Source organism: Sinocyclocheilus rhinocerous, unplaced genomic scaffold (assembly GCF_001515625.1).
Source record: "Sinocyclocheilus rhinocerous isolate Xijiao unplaced genomic scaffold, SAMN03320098_v1.1 scaffold805, whole genome shotgun sequence".
NCBI lineage: Eukaryota > Metazoa > Chordata > Actinopteri > Cypriniformes > Cyprinidae > Sinocyclocheilus > Sinocyclocheilus rhinocerous.
In genome coordinates this window covers 195,613-208,680 of record NW_015646430.1, presented here as the reverse complement: position 1 = coordinate 208,680, position 13,068 = coordinate 195,613, and the positions used below count along the sequence as shown (strand labels likewise).

At 35.3% G+C, this 13,068-nt stretch overlaps 1 pseudogene; it reads right to left on the bottom strand.

Moving 5' to 3' along the window:
- The window catches only part of LOC107707790 (1-phosphatidylinositol 4,5-bisphosphate phosphodiesterase beta-4-like), a 60,886-nt pseudogene that overhangs the window by 8,830 nt on the left and 38,988 nt on the right, over positions 1 to 13,068 (bottom strand).

The window sequence follows — 13,068 nt, the reverse complement described above, 5'->3', positions numbered from 1 at the left end:
ACCAAATACACAAAATAATGTTCTTTTTAGCAGCATCATATGACCCCTTTAAACCCGGATGATTGTAACCACTCTTAAGTTCGTCTGCCTTGGGAAAGCTAGCGTGTCTCTGACATAGTGATAACACTCATTACCAGGTCTCGTCCCATTCGTCGATCTTTGTGATATCACAAATCCCGGAAAATGTGCGTTGTAGTCCAAACGAGTCGTTCGTTGTAGTTTTTGAAAAGTGATTTCTGTTAAATAAAATATCTCCTTTTGAAGTGGACTTTGAGCTTTGTAACTTTGCAGATCCTTTTTATGCTCAAACAGCAACATTACAGACTAACTAAAGTTGAAAAAGTGAAAAAGCATAATAGGACCCCTTTAACAACATTGTAAATGGTGGAAACCCCAGTGTATTGAGTTCACCCATACAATCAGAGAAAAATAGATAAATGGATTTAGATGGTGCTTGACCCTAAAAAAGCACAAATTATATGGATGAAATTGCACAAGATGGTTCAATGCTTTATGCCTCAAAATACAAGCAAAGCACAGAGGAAATTGCAACTACAAAGTAATGCTGGTCGTATGAGTTTTAAAGTGAAGTATTATTAGCGTTCCCTCTCAGCCTTGTTCTTAATGCTTTTGTCTTGACTGATGGCTTTGCTGCTCTCCATCGAGGTCTTCGCTTGGTTGCTTCGCATCTCTTTACTCTGTCTGTAAGAGGAGCAGGAAAATACTTCAATTCGGTCTTTGCCAAACATCGGTTTGCTCTATAATTTAAAAAAAAGTAGGGCTGTATTTATATGCATACTTTGTGCAGCAGTACAAATGTCAACTAGTAGAGATGTTTTGAGATATTTGTAACACACACACATTAGTTTGACAGTTTTAAGTATTTTCTTATGAACTCAGGTGTTTCACAATGTGAAGTTGTTGTCGCACAGATGTCTGACTTCCTCATATGTTATTTGGTAACATTTTATAATAAGATGCCATTAGTTAATGCATTAACTAACATTAACAAACAATGAGTAATGCATTTGTTTCAATATTTATTAATCTTTGTTAAAGTTAGTATAAAAAATATAACTAAATACACTTGTTCATTGTTAGTTCACTTTAGCCAGGGTTATTATTGTTAACTAAAAAATAAATAATAATAAATAAAAAAAATTACTTGAAATACAATGAATATTAAATTAGAATAAAATATAAAAAAAATAAACTTATTTTATTTCAGCTAGTTTCCAAGGCAACATTTCTCATTTTCATTTATTTTAAGATGAAGTACTAAAATAAATAAAAGTAAATAAAATAAAACTGAAAACTAAAACTTAATAAAAATTATAGACACATTTAAAAATACAAAAAGTAATTGAAAAATGGAAAAATGGAAAATGACAGACTTTACAATTTAAATTAAAACAGAAAATATTAAAATATTAAAATTTTATTTAAGATATTAACAAAAACTATTAACAATGATGCTAAAATAACACTGATGTTAGTTCAGGTCCATTAAATAATATTAACAAATACAAGTTTTGATTTTAATTATGTAGTAGTAAATGTTTTGAATTTAACATTTACTAAGATTAATAAATGCTTTAGACAACCAATGTTAACAAGTGAAACCTTGTTGCAAAGTGTCACTGTTATTTGCAATCTGATGTTTGGAAGCACTTTTTATTTATAAGTACTTAATACAGTAGGCACTACCATATGGCTATTAAATACATAAACCATTTTTATTTTATTTCCAGAAAAAATAACTAATTTGTGATACAGACTGTTACTGCAATATAAAATGACTCATACAGTGAGATATAATATCTAGGGGTTGTACTGCACAACAAGAGTAGACACTATATATGCTGCCTAAAGTCCAATAGAGTTAATGTAAAATATTCAATAAGAACACAGAGAATACAACAGTGGCTGTGAGAACAGATACAACACACACACACACACTTCATATGGAACAAAAGCCCATGAGAAACACACACAAGGGAGAATTCAGTCAGAATGAATAGCACTGTTTAGCATTGCATTGTTTCAGGACCTGATTCACTAAAGCAATTATGCAAATCAAGTAATGCCATAAACACGCCCACAAAATCAGCGCCGATCACGATTTGCATGGAGCGATTCTCCAGCGTACAGCCGGATCTGAGCAGAGGTCTACTGCCATCTGACCGCGTCACTGGGACTGTAACGCTGACAGTGCGCTCGACTACACATCTGGACATGTGCCCGGACACCTCCGTCATGTGATGGATCACTGCTGACATGATCAATAGGAAATGTACACAGACGTTAATTGCAATTATCAGGCACATAGTGATGCCTCTGTGAATCCAGCACTCACTGTTTGCATTGAAAGGAGGCGCGTTTGCCAGGAAAATAATGATACACATGGCACAATCCTATAGCAGCGTATATAATGCCTAGTTAAATTATTGAAGACGAAGGGGTTTGTGCTAAAGAGTGGCACTTAGTTGCATTATATTATAGTATATTATATTATAGATATATAAATAATTTTGATAAAAGATTATGAATATAATATAAAAAAAAAATTTTTTAGAATGCACTGATAGATCATTCACAATAAGACCAGGAACGTAACATAACGTAACATAATATATAATATTTTTTATTAAAATTGTAAATATAAATATATAAAATAATATATATATATAATGCACAAATATATCATGTCACATCAATATAATATATAATATAATATAATATAATATATAATTCTTTAATATATAAAATAATTGTATAAATAAAATATAAATAGAGTACATTTTCATGTTGTCAAATTAGGTGCGCATTACATAGCTGCATGACACACAATTTTCCAACACATCCAAAACTGCAAGATTCATAAAAGTACAAAGATTTAAAGACATGAAAATCTTTGTAGAGACGTCCACTTTCTCCAGCGCTACAGGTCATTGTCCTGAGGCCAGCAATGAACAGAGGAACACACTCGACTGTAAACCTTCTAGGACTAAATTCACCCCAAGTTCAACCCAGACCTGTGCGTCTCTCTCTCACCTTTCATGCAGGAGCGCGAGCTGCTGGGTTTGCTGCTCCTGCTCCATCAGCAGGAGTTTCCGGAGCGTCTCGTACTGCTGAATCACGTGCTGCTCTCTCACAGTCTGCTCTTCAGCCAAGTGCCATTTGATCATTTCTGCCCATTCCAGCGCATGAGCGGCCACCATGACCTTCACCTGCGTACAGGGACAACAGAGAGCATTTCAATACTCAGATCCTGCTGGAGTAAAACAAGTAGCTGGAAGTGAATGAAGGACTCAGTACCTTTGACTTGTGATTTGCCTTTCCATGTCTCTGCTCATTTTAAGGCTGTAACTGTCACTGCAGATGAACAGATGATGAGAGTTTGTCCTGTTTTACACTCAAAATAAACTGTTTATGCTTCATTTATATGGTTCTGGCTTAGTCTTTTGGTTTTCATAAGGCTCATAGCATGTAGATCTACAGTGACTCACATGTAATGGGTTTAGCTGAGCTTGTCAATGCTCTAATTATACATGTATATTAAAAAAAAAACATTCATCAAATTTTACTATAATTAATGACATATAGTATGTCATTTATGGCCTCTCATTAATTGAGAGACTGATTGAATATTTGTACTTTTAAAGATTCACTGCATGATCATTTAAAGTGAACCTGAAATCAAATTTGACCTTCATTTACTTTTTGAAACACATTCTGGCTAATATTGTGCAAAATTCAGCACTGTAAATTATTACAAATAAAAATAATATCATAACACCTCCTGATGAATACAATTTATTAATCTATCTATCTATCATAAAAAAAATAATGCAACAATAATCTGTAATTAAAATATAATAACTCCTGATGTATAAAATCACATTTATTTATTTGTTTAGGAATATGCCAAATTACATACAAATAATGTCATTGTAATATTTTATTAAAATATAATAACTATTAAAATATAATAACTCCTGATGTATAAAAATCTAATATTATATTATAGATAAATAAATAATTTTGATAAAAGATTATGAATATAATTTTTTTTTCTTTAGAATGCACTGATAGATCATTCATAAAAAGACCAGGAACCGAACCAAACTTAACCAAATGTAATATATATAATATTTTTATAAAAATATAAAAATATAAAAATATATTGTGCAATTACTTAATAAACTCCCTATTTTTGATGAAAGATTATGAATATATACATTTTCTTTAGAATGCACTAATAAATCATCCACAATAAAACCAGTAAAAATAAAATAAATATATTAAAATATAATAACTCCTGATGCATAAAATCAAAAAAATTAATTAATTTATTTACATATGTTTGTATGTTTTGTTTCACTCAGGTATTTGCCAAATTACATAAAAATAATGTCATTGTAATCTTTCATTAATTTGTAATGTATAAAATTACTTTTATTTACTTATTTATGTCTCTTGTTTCACTCAGGAACATGCCAAATTACAGAAGTAAAATATGTTGTGTATGCCATTTTATTATGATTACATAAACACTAAAAGGAAAAAAAAAAAAAAAGAAAGAAAAAAATGAAAGAACTGGTAAACAGTCATTCAATATAATATAATTTAAAACACTTTGGATAAAAGAGTCTGATAAATGAATAAATGTAAATATAAATACATGCAGTCCTTGTATGTCTAAAAGTCATTGCATTAGATAAACTGGTTTGACAGAAAGTTGGACAGGTTATAAAGTGAATAGAAATACACTCAGTGAAGACGGTCAGTATTGTGTCTGTGTTTGATTGTGGTCAATGGATCACGTTGAGAGTTACATCCTCAAAAAAATCACCAAACCACTTTAAACATAATAAAGAAAATGCACATTCATATACAGTATGTGCCTGAAATAAACACATTTTTGGTGCCACTGTATATATTTTAACATTAAACCTTGATGTTGGATAATAAAAAGCAGCGCCCTATGAAATCCCCAAATTCTGTTTTATTTTATCCAAATTCTGTAAATTTTTCTGGATTCCGTTTTATTTGTCTAATTAATTTGTCTAATTAATTGAAATCATGAAACTTACACAATTTAACAGCAATTTATTTATTTTATTTTTTACCAAATTCTGTGCTTTCCATTAATTTTCTGAATTCCATTTTAGTGGTTTCATAAAATTTTCATAATCAAAACCATATCTAAATAATTGATTTTATTTAAAAAAATATATATTATTTTCTTTTTCTTCATTTTTTCCCCCTAGAAATACTGTGTTGTGTATTTACGTTTTTCTGGTAAATAATTTTTTCTGGTACATATTCCTTAAACAAAATAGTGTTTTAATAATAATTTAAGTAATATTAGGTAATATTGTAAGTACATTAAGTAATACTACATTAAGTAATATTTCTGTCACAGTTTCTTCAAGTTAAACTGAACTTTTATGTTGACGGGTTGCTGTGAAGAGCTTTAAGTTTCTGTTTGTATATGATATGATGATAGTTTTTCTCAAAAGACACGGTAAAATGAAGTGACTCTCGGAGCAGCTCTAGAGATTATGATCATGTGTTACTCATATATTGAGGCTGAAAACACGTCTGCGCCATTCATTCACATGCAGGATTCATATTTAAACAGTATTTTTGCGGCTTAATATTCAGAGACACTAGTACATATCGCGTTTTGATTTAAGTGTACTGACTAGGGGTTGAACGACTTCTGATTTTTTAAAGTCGACTTTTATGTGATGAAAGTCGAGTCGAAGTCGACTAGTCGCTGATGACGTCATTAATGAACAAATAAGTCTGTAGCTGTGACAAACACCTTGTGCACAGCTATGGCATATGACACAGCGCTGCCCACATGGCTGTTGCTCCTATAACAGCTTTTTTATCAGTTCTTTTGTCTTTGGGTCGTTATATTTCTCACAGATTTCTGCTCGTTCTAAATCAGATACAGATAAAGTAGCACAGTAAAGATTACATTCATATGAATGCATTAGTGAGAGCGATTGCGTGTGTGAATTCATTCTACCTGGCAGCGTCTCTCTACTAGTAGTGAAGCTGTGGAATTTAGTTAAGAAATATATGCTTGAACTTTTCAGTTTCTAAGCTATTTTATTGAGAAATCACAGAACAGTGCTGACAATACATTTCCGCGTTTAATGATTCTGTGCGCGCGCAATCTGCGCGTGATGTACGCGCTACTGTCTGTAGTCTATGTGTGTGCGTTACAGTGCAGCAGCGCATTAGATTAGAACGGCGATTAACTTACCTGTATAATAAGCTGTTTAAAACGTGCATTCTCCTGTTCAATTCGAGCATCCAGTAATATAATCACACGTCTTGTGGAGCGCTTTCAGAGTATGCATTTATTTGTCATTTTAACTGTTTGGAAACAGAGCATAAATGTGGAAGTCCTTCAAAGATTTCTTATCCTGTTGCGCCCTCTATAGGACCAGCTACTAGTCAAGCTTAAAGCATCATGGCAGAGCATTGAAGTCGACTAGTCGGTGCAACCCCTAGTACTGACCCACTTTTGATTTATTCGTCCAAAATTTGGCCAATTCTGTGACATTCCGCATTATACAGCAAATTTGATTTTTAAGACTGGATTCCACGATTCCGTTCGTGTTTTCCACATTGCGGAAATCATAGAGCCCTATATATTTGTCACCTTCCCGACTACAAACAGCATGAAGAGAAAAGTGCATGTGAGTGTAATGAAAAACTAAGATCACATTCACCTCACTTTCCTGATGCTCTTCTCGAGCTGCTTCTCCAGCGCTTCTTTCTCTTTATCATGTTGAGCAACAGTCCTGTCCACTTGAGCGCAGTGGGAGCTCTGCAGTGCGGCGCGGGCCTGAAATAGGAAGCAGGATTGTTTTCTCCTCTTTCTTTGTATCCGTGCCGTCAGTTTTCCTGCCCTACAGGCTTCAGTGTCTGCGACACACACACAGTGTTCATAATCAATTCAATGAACTCAAGCAAACAAAAGCCTTCGGTCACCTTCGCCTGCTTCTTCTTCAAAGCGTTCACGTCCTTCTGCTGCTTCTTGACGAGCTTCATGTAGGTCTGTGGAGAGGTTAGAAAAAATGTCTTATTTCAGCTAAAGATCGTATGCAAATTGAATGTTTTATCCTCGTTAATTTGTTACCTTCGTTTGCTTTAGGTCATCGATGGTCAGTTGGGGTGCGAGCACTGATGTATCTACAGGTTCACAAAACAAAATATATTAATATGTGAATAAATCATCAAAATGTCTGGTTCAGGAATAAGACGTGTGCTTTGTGTTGAGTGCAAGAATAATATATGATTTTAGCCACGATTTTGCCTTTGAGAATTTCAGGGATTGTGAAAGATGGATCTTTTTTGCCGTAGGACAGTCTTGGATTGCTTTTTGAAGTCAGTGTCAAAGTCTTTAGTCTGCCTGAGCTTTTACCCACGATCCCACTGGAGTCATATAACAATGTGACAAGCAACAATAGACAAAAAATCATCACACAGGCTACACGCCGAACATGCCAGTTTGTATTTATTTGTTATTGTATTATATACATTTATTTATTATAATAATACTTATTAATAATATTTTACATATTTCGATTCGATGTATGACTTTATTTAATATATTTTTCATTATATAGAATTATTATTATATTTTGTGATAACTCAATGAAACATGCCAAATTACGTGGACATATTTTTGACCAGGCTGTGATAGAAAGAAATTATGAATACATGCAAAAAAACATGAGAGAACCAACAAAACTGATTATGTAGCAGTCAATGTATGCTTTTTCCGTTTTTTTGTCAAATAAAACCTGTAGCTGCAGTTTAGCCATCTTTTTTGGCCAAATAATATTGTCAGATAAATACCTTACCCAGGATTAGTGTTTTGTTCTTCCCTCATTTATAAAATATTTTCCTCATATTCTGATGGTTTAATCAAACTTGTAGAGGCATTAGAAAACAAATCCCCATATATAAGAGGTGTGACGGTACACAGAATTCATGGTTTGGTATGTACTGTACATCGGTTTTGGGGTCACGGTTCGATACGTGTTCGGTACAACAGGAAATATATATTTTTTTTTATTTTGAACAGACAGTGTTGTTTTTGATTTGAACTAGATTGTATAATTTTGTATAATTACCCCAGTAATCTGACTTAATCTCAACTATGTCTCAAACTGTGCTCAGATTTTCCAGGATACCAAAGTCTGTAATCAAAAGTCAGAGATCTCAGTATGAACTCAGGATGATCTCTACACTGTTTTTTCTGGTGTTTTTACCCTCTCCGCAGCTGATGAGTGGATTCTGTCCTAGCGCTGCTCTCGGTCTCTCTGAGTCTTTCTGCAGCAGCATCGCCGCCGGATTCACCTTCCACTTCCTATTCCCCATCCAGCAGTCATTTGGCACATCGGCGATATCTGACTGAATAAACCAGCAGAATTCACCAAACCACACCAACACAGCACAGAGGGAGAAGACACGACTGGGCTTTGCATTGAAGAAAAGTTATAGCCTACTATTTTAATTCTTCTGTCTAAATATTTGTGCATGTAATTAAACTGCAAATTAAATTAGACCTTCATACGCTTTTATTGTGCAAGATTCAGCACTGAAAATTATTCCAAATAAAAATAATGTCATTGTAATCTTTTATAATATAAGTCCTAATATATAAAATAAACTCTATCCATCTATCTTCTAAAATCTATTCATCCCTCAATCTATCTATCACTCTATCCATCTTCGCACCCATCCATCCATTATCTATCCATCTACCCATCCATCTATCCGTCCGTCCGTCCATCTGTCCATCCATCCGTCTATCTGTCCACCCAATCAATCTATCCATCTTTGCATCCATTCATGCATCCATCATCTATATATTCATCTGTCCATCCATCCATCCATCATATATCCAATAACCATCCATCCATCTATTCATACAACCATCCACCATCCATCATCTGTCCGTCCGTCCATCCATTCATCATCTATCTGTCCATCCATCCATCATCTATCTATCCATCCATCCATCCAACCATCCATCTATCTGTCCGTCCGTCCATCTGTCCATCCATCCGTCTATCTGTACACCTAATCAATCTATCCATCTTTGCATCCATCCGTTCATCCATCATCTATCTATTCATCCAACTATCCATCATCTGTCCACCCATCCATACATCCATCATATATCCAATAACCATCCATCCATCTATCTATTCATACAACCATCCACCATCCATCATCTGTCCATCCATCCGTCCGTCTGTCCATCCATCCATCATCTATCTATCCATCTGTCCATCCATCCATCTACTTATCCATCCATCTATCTGTCCGTCCGTCCATCTGTCCACCCAATCAATCTATCCATCTTTGCAGCCATCCATCCATCCATCCATCATCTATCTATTCATCCAACTATCCATCATCTGTCCATCCATCCATCCATCATATATCCAATAACCATCCATCCATCTATCTATTCATACAACCATCCACCATCTGTCCATCCATCCATCATATATTCAATAACCATCCATCCATCCATCTATTCATCTAACTATCCATCCATCATATATTCAATAACCATCCATCCATCTATCCGTCTGTCCATCCAATCAATCTATCCATCTGTCCATCCATCCATCCATCCATCATCTATCTATCCATCTGTCCATCCATCCATCTACTTATCCATCCAGCCATCATTTATTCAACCATCCATCCGTCCGTCTGTCAGTCCATTCATCCATCAATCAATCTATCCATCTTTGCATCCATCCATCATCTATCTATCTATCCATTCATTTATACATCTATCTGTCCGTCCGTCCATCCATCCAATCAATCTATACATCTTTGCATCCATCCATCCATCCGTCATCTGTCCATCCATCATCCATCACCTATCTATCCATCTGTCCATCCATCCATCCATCATATATCCAACAACCATCTATCCGTCCATCCATCCAATCAATCTATCCATCTTTGCATCCATCATCTATCTATCCATCTGTCCATCCATGCATCCATCCATCTACTTATCTATCCAACCATCCATCCGTCCGTCCATTCATCCATCAATCAATCTGTCTATCAATCTATCCATCTTTGCATCCATCCATCCATCCATCATCTATCTATACATCCAACCATCCATTTATACATCTATCTATCCGTCTGTCCGTCCATCCAATCAATCTATCCATCTGTCCATTCAGCCATCCATCCATCTATCATATATCCAACAACCATCCATTCATCCATCTATCTATTCATACAACCATCCACCATCCATCATCTCTCATCCATCCATCTATCTATCCATCTGTACATCCGTACATCCATCCAATCAATCTATCCATCTTTGCATCCATCATCTATCTATCCATCTGTCCATTCATTCATCATCTATCCAACCATCCGTCCGTTTGTCCATTTATCCATCAATCAATCTGTCTATCAATCTATCCATCTTTGCATCCATCCGTTCATCCATCATCTATCTATTCATCCAACTATCCATCATCTGTCCACCCATCCATACATATTATCTATCCAACCATCAATCCGTCCGTCCATTCATCCATCAATCAATCTGTCTATCAATCTATCCATCTTTGCATCCATCATCTATCTATCCATCTGTCCATCCATGCATCCATCCATCTACTTATCCATCCAACCATCCATCCGTCCGTCCATTCATCCATCAATCAATCTGTCTATCAATCTATCCATCTTTGCATCCATCCATCCATCCATCATCTATCTATACATCCAACCATCCATTTATACATCTATCTATCCGTCTGTCCGTCCATCCAATCAATCTATCCATCTGTCCATTCAGCCATCCATCCATCTATCATATATCCAACAACCATCCATTCATCCATCTATCTATTCATACAACCATCCACCATCCATCATCTGTCATCCATCCATCTATCTATCCATCTGTACATCCGTACATCCATCCAATCAATCTATCCATCTTTGCATCCATCCATCCATCATCTATCTATCCATCTGTCCATCCATCCATCTACTTATCCATCCAGCCATCATTTATTCAACCATCCATCCGTCCGTCTGTCAGTCCATTCATCCATCAATCAATCTATCCATCTTTGCATCCATCCATCATCTATCTATCTATCCATTCATTTATACATCTATCTGTCCGTCCGTCCATCCATCCAATCAATCTATACATCTTTGCATCCATCCATCCATCCGTCATCTGTCCATCCATCATCCATCACCTATCTATCCATCTGTCCATCCATCCATCCATCATATATCCAACAACCATCTATCCGTCCATCCATCAAATCAATCTATCCATCTTTGCATCCATCATCTATCTATCCATCTGTCCATCCATGCATCCATCCATCTACTTATCTATCCAACCATCCATCCGTCCGTCCATTCATCCATCAATCAATCTGTCTATCAATCTATCCATCTTTGCATCCATCCATCCATCCATCATCTATCTATACATCCAACCATCCATTTATACATCTATCTATCCGTCCGTCCGTCCATCCAATCAATCTATCCATCTGTCCATCCAGCCATCCATCCATCCATCATATATCCAACAACCATCCATTCATCCATCTATCTATTCATACAACCATCCACCATCCATCATCTGAGTAAAATTAAGCAGCCACAACATGTGTGTAGAATAAATTCACAAGAGAGAAAGACCTGCGCTTTAGTGAACAGCCTGGAAAGATCAAACCTCAGAAGCTGCAGGAATGTCTTTGTGCTGCTGCAACACTGTTCCAACGAATCGCTTCAATGCTGAAACTTTAATGAAAGCAGTCGATTCACACAGTTCAACGAGTGCTGATTAAAGTAAATGAAGGGCTCTCAAGGTTGTGTGCATTAATGATACAGACTCTCGCCATCTCAATGCCCATGGCTCTCATTTGGTCGGTTCTCTTCTCACAGACCGATAAGAACTTCTTGGGATCAGACAGGGCATCTGCAATCGCTGAAACGAGAAGATCTCACAGCATGAAAACACTGAGACTTAAGACGAAACTCATGCTTGTTTTTACACAAAGGCCTCTAACCTCCGAAGCCGTCGGGCACGTATGTTTTGAGGATGATGTTGCAGAAGACGGTGGCCAGGGACAGAGGTTTGTTGTACTCGTTTCGTAGGGAGATGTGCCTGTAACCAGACTGCAGTCCGTCCAGCGGGAGAATGCGCTGACCTATCAGCTTATTGCTGTCGTCGTACACAGCCACGCGCAGCACGGCGAGGTCTGGGAGGATCACCTGTGGGATCGGGGCACTGGTATGTTATTTATTCTGCTTGTGTTTTTGACTTAGAAGAAAGAGTTTCAAAAGCAAAAACGAGAGACACAGAGACCTACACTGGAAAAAACACACTCAGAAATCGTTAGTAAATTTCAGAAATAGTTACAAAGAATCGGCAAGTAACACACTGAATTGTACAAAAAAATATACAAAAATTATATATTTTGAAGTAGAAAGACTAAAATAGTATTTTCTTGTAAAACATGCTCCAATAATCTTTATTTTAATTAAAAAATCATTTTACAGCATAGAATTCTAAATAATAAATTGTTCATGACATTTTTAATCAAAAAAGATTCAGTATTGTTTTTCCTTTTTTCGTGTATTTATTTATTTAAGTTTAATAAATAAGTAGGCCTGCTTTTTTTATGTATTTTTTTATTTATTTGTATTTTTTTTATAACTGGGACCTTGGCATTTTGGAGTTGTTTTTTTTACATTTATGTTTGCTTTATTAATTATAAAATTACAATTCATTACAAAATATGTTAATGCAAATGTAAATTGCAATGTCTGATTCAGAAATAAGACATGGGCTTTGTGTTTAGTACAATCTGTTAAGAAGGATACATAATTTATGATTTCTGAGTCAAATTGATTGGTTGGTTGATTGATTGATTGATTGGTTGACTGGTTGATTGATTGGTTGATTAGTTGATTGATTGGTTGATTGATTGGTTGATTGATTGATTG